The sequence below is a fragment of the Pyrus communis genome, chromosome 4 (genome assembly GCF_963583255.1).
Source record: "Pyrus communis chromosome 4, drPyrComm1.1, whole genome shotgun sequence".
NCBI classification, from domain to species: Eukaryota; Viridiplantae; Streptophyta; class Magnoliopsida; order Rosales; family Rosaceae; genus Pyrus; species Pyrus communis.
This window is the reverse complement of record NC_084806.1, coordinates 11,918,532-11,928,375: the sequence shown is the minus strand read 5'-3', so window position 1 is coordinate 11,928,375 and position 9,844 is coordinate 11,918,532. Positions and strand designations below refer to the sequence as shown.

Here is a 9,844-nt window from a genome sequence, read left to right as displayed (position 1 = left end):
AGCCATAAATTTGGTAGAAAAATCTGAAACTTTTACACGTACAAGTTAAAAGACTCACAAACAACCTTCAATTGGAATTACTCTAATATTCATCCGTTTGATCACTTTTTGCTCAAAAGAAAATTGTATGTCCTACATTTGAATTATAATTCAAAATATCAAAATATTATCAATATAATTATCAAAATATATTAAAAATAAGAAAAAATATATAATATAAAATCGAATCATCGTTGTGCTTCTTGAAAAACTGACGAAAGAAAACTGGAGTTGGATTGGAAGAACATACTAGAAGCAAGTGGAAGAGCCCAGCTTCGTCAGCCTCCTTTAAGGAAGAAATGAAATAAATAAATAAATAAAAAAAGAAAAAGAAAGGGCAGATGCGGGAGCACACTGTGGAATACACAGTATTTTAATACAAATGGGTTTTAGTATTTTATTATAGTTAATTTGATCGTTTTGCCTCTGAAGTGTATCTTCAACAACCTCAAAAGTTTATCAGCCGTTGGATTCATTAAGTGCCCTCCTACAAGCTAATGATGGAAATTATCAGCCGTTGGATTCATTAAGTGCCCTCCTACAAGCTAATGATGGAAACTTTATGTTCGTGTAGGGAATTAGGTAGGCTGAAAATTATTTAAAAAATTATTAAAATTGTTAGCAAGTTGTTTGTTCATCGTCGAGTGATTAAAAATTATTATAATTTTTTTATTTAAAATTAAATATAAATAGTATTTGACGAAATTTGACCGTATGGTATATGATGAACGAACGTGATTAGAGGATTCAGGAATCTTTACCAAGAAGATACGGAGAGGGTTCACATTCGTTACTAACACATAGAAGCATCTAATGCTGAACGCCCCCAACAAGAAATCTGATATTTTTCAACGACGACAAAGGTGCGCATAATTCTCTGAAACTATGGCTTGCATTGCCAAGGAGGTAGAGACAGAGCTTCTCCCCTTTCTCCGAGTCTACAAGGACGGCTATGTCGAGCGACTCTTAGGCTCTCAATACGTTCCCCCGTTGCTCGATGACCCCGAAACAGGAGTCTCCTCCAAAGACATCACCATTTTACAAGACCCTTTGATCAAAGCCAGAGTCTTTCTTCCAAAACTCGATGAACCACATCAGAAACTCCCCGTCTTGGTCTACTACCATGGTGGGGGTTTCTGCGTTGAGTCCGCCTTCTCATCCGATCACCACCGCTATCTTGACCGGTTGGTCTCCCAAGCCAAGGTTGTTGCTGTGTCGGTCGAGTATAGGATGGCTCCTGAACACTGTCTCCCTGCTGCATATGAAGACGGCTGGGCTGCTCTCCAATGGGTCGCCTCGCATTTCGCTGAAAACGTCATTGATGACGAGCCCTGGTTGACAAATCATGGAAATTCGGAACGTTTTTTTCTTGGTGGAGATAGTGCAGGAGCCAATATGGCTCATAACATTGCCATGAAAGTTGGGAAGGAGGGCTTGCCTGGTGGTTTGAAGGTGTTAGGAGTCTCTCTCACACACCCTTACTTTTGCGGTTCAAGGGAAATTGGATCGGAGACTTGTGAAGATCCTGAGGACTTTGGAAGTCTGGTTTGGAACTTTGTATACCCTTCAGCGCCAGGCGGTGTTGATTGTCCGATGATCAATCCGGTGGCTCCAGACGCACCGAGCCTGGCGGGGCTCGCGTGTTCGCGGTTGTTTGTGAGTGTTTCTGAGAATGATGAACTGAGACACAGAGGCATAGCTTACTATGAAGCAGTGAAGGAAAGTGGGTGGGAAGGAGAAGCTGAGCTGGTTGAAGTGGAAGGAGAGGATCATGCATTTCATATTTTGAAATTTGAGACTCCAAAAGCTAAGGATTTGACCAGAAAAGTGGCCGACTTTCTCATCAAGTAAAACCGCCATTTTCTGTCTTTTTTCACTTGATTTGCACTGTAATTTCCAACAAGAGTTTATCCAAACCCCCACCTTTTCATGGCTGTAATCTCTATTTGAATAATTGGAATCAATAAAGAGTTTTTGGTTTTTTTTTTTTTTTTTTTTTTTCCTGACAAGATGATATTCTAAACGAGTGTAATTCATAGGGAAATTTATTATAATTTTAGATGCAAGATTACAGAGGTGCTACCCTAACTAACTATCGTAACCGCTTAAACCTAATGAAATTGTCTATGGTGCTGTAAAGTCATCACCTACTCCAGTATTACGAATTTAGAAGTTAAAAAAATAAAAATAAAAATAAAAGAAAAAAAAGAAAACGTTTTAGGGGTCAAAGTGACCACAATGTTTGAATTGAATATGGAAAAATATGAGAATGACCGAGGCACCTTTCCTTGGCATATCCCCTTAGCCTCAAAATTCACGTTCAATTCCATACTATTTCTTTATCTTTTATCTAAAGTCTCTCCAATGTCTTCCAGCACCAAATTAATGAGCACACTTATGGAACGCTTTTGGGCTCTCCATACGTGCCCCATCTCCAAATCAAGAAACCCGTCTCCTCCAAAGATATCACAATCTCAGACAACCCCAATATCTCTGTTCGCCTTTACCTCCATCCAAACCTTCCTCAAAACCAAACCCAAAAACTTGCCATCTTGGTCTACTTCCATGCCGGTGGGTTTTGCATTGAATCCTCCTTCTCATTTCTTGACAACTGCTTGGTCTCGTGATATGAGTAGAGATAAAAACACTTAAAAATACTTACAAGAGTACAAAGTTATCGTAGTATTGTAGCTCAAGTAAGGTCGTTTTCCACGGAGATTGAATGAATAATTTGTATATAAAACCAACTCTTAGTTAATTATTTAAAATAAAGTTTGGAAAATGTTGATTTTGGAATTTAAAATACTAAAAACGAATTTTAAATAAAAACAATTAAATAATTCAAAAATCAATTTGAAAGAAAAGGGTTTTATTTTTTATTTTTATTTTTTAAATAAAAATAAATAAATTGTAAAAGCACCAAGGTTTCGCCGTCACCTTAATAGTCCTATGTAGTTCTCCCAATCACTTATGAATTACCAATGCATATTTTGAAGGTTAGGTTTTTCTAAAGTATGTCTTACTTGGAACTTCCAACATAGAACGTATATCTGACATGCAACATGTCCGAACGTTCAAATCAAATATGAACATGAAAGACTCATTAAGTTTTGTGAAAACACTTTGAAAAACCATGCAACCCTTAAGACGTGGTATTCATCCTAAGTGAACTTACAATTATTAACCACAAGAAGCCATTGACAATTTCAGAGAACCTTCTAACCAAAATTGCATCAAATTATTTTTCTAGATATTTTAATGGTGGCCGATCATCAAGACAATTAGATAGTTTCAAACGCGATGATTAATAATTCAAAACATGCATGCATAATATCACAAGTAAATTGAAAATAAACTACATATTCTTGCTAAGGCTCATGACCTTGCCCTAGCAAAAGCAATTAGTTACAAACAATCATAAAACAAAATATTATTAAGAATATGGATAGAAAACACCTTATAAATAAACTTGAATTGTCAATAGCTCTCTAAGCCGAATTCTCCAAAGTAGTGCGTCGCTCCCTAATGGCTAATATCCTTACTTATACTAATACAAAATAAAATCATACTTAGAAAATGTCTTAGAATAAAACTAGGAAACATAGTAAAATAATAAATTAGCAATTAAAAGGTTTTCTATTTAAACTGAAATTTGGACTGTAGAGAAAATCAGACTTTTGACCTACCAAATCAACTTCGATTTGATCCCAAAAGGTTTCTTTTGAAGGATTTGGATCTCATCCGGATCCAAATTATGGAGATCTTAGGGATTCTCACATTCTAGTCGATCATCATACATCGTGTATCATAAATCATTTTGAATTTTTTTTATTTAAAATTAAATATAAATAATATCTAATAAAAATTGGCCGCACGACGTATGATGAACGGCTAAAATGTGAGGATCCTTAGGATCCTCGCAAAGAGGATCCGGAGAGGATTCTCATCCTCTTTTGAATTGTCACCAACAAATCCTCAAAAAGAATCTTCCTCAAAATATGCCATCTTGACCTCTAAAATAACCAAAACGTCTATAAACGTCAATCTGGGAAAGCTGCCCGGTAGGTCTTCTTTTCTTCGCCGTAGTCAAACGGCTTAGTAGAAATATTTAGAATTTTGAAACAATCATCTTGGAAGACTCATGAACATTCTCGAATTGAAATTACTCCAAAATTCATCCGTTTGATTACTTTATGCTCAAGAGGAAGTTGAATATCCTACATTAAAAATATAAATCAAAGTATCAAAATCTCACCAAAATAACTAATAAATTATAACTAAGAATATGGTAAAATATATAGTAAAATATTGACTCATCATCTCGAAAGCCAAGTCCTAGCTATCTCTGTTTGTGAGTTAAAACAATCACCGTTGGCTCGTAGAGTAACTTTGTTTCTCAGTGGATATAGGCTTCACACTTTGGCCTATAGACCCTTCAGAAGCTAAAATATACAAGTTCAAAGGTTGGCCCCTTCTTGGTGGCATTAAAACAGGAGGTTCTGCCATATACTGCTTAATTTCATTAAAAGCTTTTTGGTGACAAAGTCCACATACAAAGTTTTCTTCCCCAGATAATCAAATGGTGAATCCGGCAGGTGAGGGTGCACCGAGCTTGGCTGGGCTTGCGTGCTCTCGGCTGCTTGTGTGTGTTGCTGGAAAGGATGAGCTGAGGTATCGTGGAGGTGTTTGTTATTACGATTAGGTGAAGGAGAGAGGGCGGAAAGGAGAAGTGTGGCTGTTTGAAGTGGAAGGAGAGGGTCATTGCTATAAAATCTTGTGTGAGCTTGAGACTGAGATTGAGAACGTTAAGAAAATGATCAAATGTTTGGCTTCTTTTCTTGTCTAAACAATCATTTCAAGATAGTTTGTAGGATAAAAACAAAATTTCTTGTTTGAATTGATCATATTTGTGCATGTGGTCTAATATTTTAGTAGACAGAATATATAGTTTCTACCCATAGGTCCCAGGTTTGGACTACCCCTCCCCAGAACAATCGTAAATTTTTTAAAGTAAAAAAATTTGATCAAGCTTGTGTTTTCAAGGGGGTTTTGGCTTTACTCAACCAGATTCTGCAAAATATGATTCCCTAAATCAAGAACATCACTAATCAATAGAGTGATTCAAAATCATTTTATCAAGGTATTAAATATCAGTACATTAAAAAATATTAACATACTAAAATTTTGATCAAGCCTTTGAGCCAAAATCAATCCCTTTATTTTCCATTGGAATTGCAGACCGTCTCTTTTGGGCACTATTTTGGTGATCCGTTTGGTAACCATTTCAGATTTAGTGTTCAAAAAAATGTTAATGGAAATTAAAACCAAGCCAAAATTTGAAACCTCACAAAAGTATAGCCATTACGTTTTTAGTTTTTCGTTTTCACCTTTTGAGACAAACATGGTGCCAAAATATATGAACGTTAGTTTTGATTTTGTGTGCTTTTTAATTATACATTATTTTGTACATGTCTCCACCATTCTTTCTCAATTATTCTATATATATCCCTCTTTTTTCTCACGTAAGCTGAAAACAAAAAATGAAATGATAGGACTATTTATGATAAATTTACTATGTAAAGAAGAAATTGATGGCTTAGTCAAACGTCACAGACTATTTTTGATATAAATCCAAAAGAATATACAAAAAGTTTTGAGGGGTGAGAACATCTCAATGGGCTTCCTAAATGAGCTTCTTGCTAAATTTTAGAGAGGATTTCGAAAAAGCCATCTACAATGACACTCTCTGTCCACCTCCAAAGATCGGGATTCTCCTAAGAGCTCATAAATCTAGGGAGTAAGAAAGAAGCTCCTAGCATTGCTTACTAATATTTTAAATAAAAACTCTATTCCTATTGTAGAATTATCAAAGAGACCGGACAAATGTCCACTTCCAACAACACCGATATTGTCCCCAACTTGGTAATTATCACCTGCATAATCCGTCAGGTATGAGGTATTAGTTGGAGTGGGGCCATGATATTTAGACCATTCTTTCTTTATTTCTATAGCTGATGTGGGATTTCAACACTCCCCCTCACGTGGGACCCAATTAGTGGTTCACATGTGGGAGATCCACACATCGGCAACCATGTGGAGCCGAGGGGAATCACCTTACACATGGGGCCAAGGGACCCACCATTATCGCGCGGGGCCAAGAGGACCCACCCATCATGTGGCAATACGTATGAGCCCGCTCTCTGGCTCTAATACCATGTAGAATTATCAGAGAGACGGTCCAAGGGCCCACTTCCACCAATACCGATATTGTCCCCAATTTGGTAATTACCACCTGCACAATCTTTTAGGTGTGAAGTTTTATCACAAAATGCATCGGTATTAGTTGAAAATGGGGTTAGAATATTTAAACTCTTCTTTCTTTATTTCTTTAGCTGGTGTGGGATTTCAACACCTATTGGTCCACAATTATTATGACTTCAACCAGAGAGTGTGATTGGAGTATAATTTTTAGAGAGCTCCAAAAGTAACTTTATAGTCATTTTAATTAACTATTTTTTTTTTTTTGAGTACATCGATATTTTTACACTAAGGGAATGAGGAGTTCGGCGAAGCCACACAATGAGGAACCTAATTTGGTATCGAATTTGCCATCCACGAGATTCGAACCTAACCTAAGACCTCTCACCTCCAAGTGAAGAGGAATATCACCAGACCGTAATACTGAACGGCAACTAAAAATTAATTAAAATATGGAGAACATAATTAAAGATGCTGCATAATTTAAGTTGCTAGATGATGACCTAGCGGCTAATTTGTTTGATGTTACTGCATGGCAACCAATTGTCAACCATGGAATCTCTCTTTACTTGTTTTCTAATGAGTTAATGCAAAACGCTCCCTATATTAATAGGCACATTCACACCCTCAAGTTAATAGGCATTCACACCCTCAAGTTTCACACATCTTCATAACTTATCCATCTTCTCTAATGGCTTACATCACCTTTGAATTAACCTTTAAAAACCAACCTTTCCTCATAGTCTACGATGATGGCACAATGGAACTGCACAGTTTCGATTCATATGTGCTCCCATCTCCGGATCAAGATCCGAAAACTGGTGTCTCCTCCAAAAACATAACCATCTTAGACAACCCCAACATCTTCGCTCGCTTTACCTCTTGATAGAGATTTTTACCACCTACAAAAATAGGGATAAAAACACTTAAAAATACTTGCAAGAGACCAAGGTAGTTGTTATATAAACGGCTCAAGTAAGATCGTTTTCTGTAAGGATTGAATGAATAATTTATGTCAATGCCAAATCTTAATTAATTATATAAAAATAAAGATTGGAAAAAGTTGATTTTATGAGCTAGAATATTAAAAACGAATTTTAAATTAAAACAAATAAATAACTTGACAAAGTAAAGAAAACAAAAGGAAATAGTTTTGAAAACCAAATTGTAAAAGTCTAGGGTTCCGCCGTCCCCTTAACAATCCTATGTAGATTTATCAATTACTTATGAATTACCCTTGCAACTTTGAAGATTAGGTTTTCCTAATGCATATTCTACTCATGGTATTCAAGCTAGAACGTATATCAAACATGCAATCCGTCCGTGGTATTCAGATCAAATATAAACATGCATGACTCATTACGCTTTGTGAAAACCCTTTGAAAAACCATGTCACCCCTAAGACGTGGTATTCGTCCTAGGTGAAATTACAACTATCAACCACAAGAAGCAATACTCAATCCCCCGGTGGTATTCCGATCGAATTGCATCCGATTACTTATCTAAATATCCTAATGGTCGTTAAGCATTAAGATATAGAGATAGTTTAAAGCACAGTGATTAATAATTCAAAGCATGCATGCATGATATCATAAGCAATTAAATAAAAAACTACATATTCATGCTAAGGCTCAAGGCATCGCCCTAGCAAACGTAAATTAGTTACGAACAACCATAAAACAAAAGGAATTTTATTGAGATAGAAAAAAGATAGAAAACACCTAGAAAATAAACTTCAAAAACCTTCTAGAGTAATGCGTGCGTTCTCCTCCAATGTTGCCTAGAGAACCCTAATGGCTAACAAGCCTTATTTATACTAATACAAAATAAAACCCTAAAATGTCTTAGAGTAAAACTAGGAAACATAATTAAATAATAAAACAGAAAATAAAAGGTTTCCCATTTGAATTAGAATTCGGAGTTATCAGAAAATCACACTTTTGACCAACCAAATCAACTCTAATTTGGTCCCAAAAGGTCTCTTTTGAAAGTTGAAGACGTCCCCTCCTCAAAATACGCCATCTTGACCTTCAAAATATTCAAAACGTCCAGAAAACATCAATCTGGGAAAGCTGCGCGCTGGGCCCTAATTTCATTGCCACGGTCAAACGGCTTGATAGAAAAATCTAGAATTTTGACACAATCATATTGAAGGGCACACGAACATCCTCTAATTGGAATCACTCCAAAATTCATCCGTTTGATCACTTTTTGCTTCAAAGGAAGTTGAATGTCTTATGTTGAAAATTCTACCAAAATAATTACCAAAATATACTAAGAATAGGGTAAAATATATGGTATAATATGGACTCAACACCTCCCAAACATCCATCAAAACAGAACCCAAAAGCTCCCCATCTTGGTTTACTTCCACGGTGGTGGGTTTTGTGACTCGTCTGCCTTCGGAGTCTTCAACCACCGCTATCTCAACCGCTTGGTCTCGGAAGCCCGAGTGGTAGCTGTCTCTGTTGACTACAGACTTGCTCCAAAGAACCCACTTCCTATTGCTTATGAAGATTGATGGGAAGCTCTTCTCAGGGAAGCAACAAAGACTCAGCTGGTAACAAAGAGCCATGGCTAGTCAACTACGGAGATTTTGATAGGCTTTACATTGGTGGTGACAGTGCACGTGGAATTATTGGACATAACCTGGTTATGAGGGCAGGAGTTGAGAGGTTGTGTGGTGGTGTCAAAATTTTGGGTGCATATTTGGGCAACCCATTTTTTTGGAGTTCCAAGCCAATTGGGTCAGAACCCAAAGGTGAAGATTTTGAGAAGAATCCGATTCGCAAATTTTGGGACTTTGTTTATCCATCAGCTCCTGGAGGGATTGATAATCCAATGGTGAATCCAGGGGGTGACGGTGCACCGAGCCTGGCTGGGCTTACGTGCTCTCGGCTGCTCGTGTGTGTTGCTGGAAAGGATAAGCTGAGGGATCGAGGTGTTTGGTATTATGATTTGGTGAAGGAAAGCGGGTGGAAAGGAGAAGTGGAGCTGTTTGAAGTGGAAGGAGAGGATCATTGCTTTCATTTCCAACCTGAGATTGATCCTGATAGTGAGAATGTTAAGAAGGTGTTCAAACGCTTGGTTTCTTTTCTTGTCTAGTTAATTTAATATCATGCTAATAAGTTTCATCATGGAGCATACGCATGGCTTCTTTTCTTGTCAATTTTATATCATGCTGATAAATTTCTGCATGAAGTAGAGATTGACTGTACTTTGTTTGGCAAATAAATAAATAAAATTAAATCTGAATTTATACATTGTATCTTGTTAGAATGCATGAAGTATCCCAACTGCCTTTGTAGATCAAAGTAAAATAAAAAGTGACCTAATTCTGGTGTACTCTCCTAACTCCTTATGAAATATTACTGGAGTGAGCAATTTCTTTCAATCCTAACTGCTCAATCAGCATTGCTAATTATAAATATTTTTATGACCTTTGTTATTCAATATTTCATTTCTTTCGTCATTTAATCGAGCTGCTTCAAGTGATACCATAGCGGGTTTATTCCGAATCTGTCATCGTTAGTTTTACATGACAAGC

At 36.7% G+C, this 9,844-nt stretch overlaps 1 pseudogene; it reads left to right on the top strand.

Moving 5' to 3' along the window:
* The first annotated feature begins 890 nt into the window (after positions 1-890).
* LOC137732694 (2-hydroxyisoflavanone dehydratase-like) lies at positions 891-9,402 on the top strand (annotated as a pseudogene).
* The last annotated feature ends 442 nt before the right edge of the window (positions 9,403-9,844 follow it).